The following is a 1,580-nucleotide window of genomic DNA, read 5'->3' as shown; positions in this document are numbered from 1 at the left end:
GGTGGGCAGATCACTTGAGGTAGGAGTTCGAGACCAGCCCAACCAGCATAGTAAAACCCCATCTCCACTAAAACCACAAAAATTAGCTGGGCGTGGTGACAGGTGCCTCTAATCCCAGCTACTTGGAAGGCGAGGCAGGAGAATCGCTTGAACCTGGGAGGTAGAGGTTGCAGTGAGCTGAGATCGTGCCACTGTACTCCAGCATGGGTGACAGAACGAGACTCCGTCTCAAAAAAGAAAAAAAATCAATTCTGTGCCTGGCCTCACTCCCCTGACAATCAGTGTCAGCAGCGTGGTGCGTGCCTTGGTCTCCAGGCTGTGGGGACCTTCACTCTCCTATCTGCATTATTGTTCTCTATGAAATAGAACCTTTTTGTTCCTATGTCTCTGCACCTTGCTTTGCTCAGGACCGAAGACTTTTATAAGTTAGTGGTTTCCAACCAGGGCCATTTTGCAATATCTTAAGACATTTTTGATGGTCACAATTGGAGAGGTGCTGGCATCTAGTGGGTCTAGGCCAGGGATGGTGCTGAACACTCTACAGTGCCCAGGACAGCCCCCCACAAAGAGGGATCTGGCCCAAATGTCAACTGTGCCAAGGCTGAGAAGCCCGGCCCCTAATGAAGAATAATACGAATGAAATCCATGTCGAAATGCCCTTCAGCACGTTCGCCACAGAACAGATGAGCAGCTCATGCTGCCTGTGGATCTTTTCTCAAGCACGGTGGGTCCCAGTCACTCTATTATTATTATTTTTTTTTTTGAGATGGAGTCTTGCTCTGTTGCCCAGGCTGGGGTGCAGTGGCATGATCTTGGCTCACTGCAACCTCTGCCTCCCTGGTTCAAGTGAATTCCGGCTAATTTTTGTATTTTTAGTAAAGATGGGGTGTCACCATGTTGGCCAGCCTGGTCTCAAACTCCTGACCTCAAGTGATCTGCCCACCTCGGCCTCCCGAAGTGTTAGGATTACAAGCGTGAGCCACCATGCCCAGCCATCACTCTTGTCTCACCTTCTTGTCATCTTCAGGATGTCCTGTGGCGAACAGCCCCACCAGTGGACGTTGGGGACGGAAACCTGGGCTGGGTGCCCATTGTGACCAAGAGTCTGAGGTCCGGCTGGATGGGGAGGCACAGATGAGCTGCCTGCTCCTCGCTGAGAGCCATGTGTCACCTGACTGATGTGTCAGCTCCCAGACAGCCAGACTCAGACATGGTCCCCATCTTTCCCTACAGCTGCCAGCTCCCTGCCCCCTGAGACTGCCCGGGACACTCCCCTGAGGGCAGAGTTTCAGCTGTCAGCAGGGGGTCAGTTTCCCAGCTGTGTGGGGCCAAAGTCCATGCTGTCTCTGGATGAGAACATCTGGCTCTCTGGGAACCTCCTAGAAAGAGTGGGGGTGCTTCGGGTCCACTCAAGCTGTCTCCAGAAAGAGAACGCGACCTGCTCAGGGGAAGATGGCTCTCATCCAGCCTGGGAGGGCGAGGCCGCCGAGAAGAGCAGTGTCCTCCTGCCAGCCCGGTACCGCAGGGAGGGCATCCTGCCTGGTGGCCTGAGACGGAAGCAACAGGGAGTAGGCCTTGGC

This window comes from Macaca mulatta, chromosome 16 (genome assembly GCF_049350105.2).
Source record: "Macaca mulatta isolate MMU2019108-1 chromosome 16, T2T-MMU8v2.0, whole genome shotgun sequence".
NCBI classification, from domain to species: domain Eukaryota; kingdom Metazoa; phylum Chordata; class Mammalia; order Primates; family Cercopithecidae; genus Macaca; species Macaca mulatta.
This window is presented reverse-complemented; position numbering follows the sequence as displayed.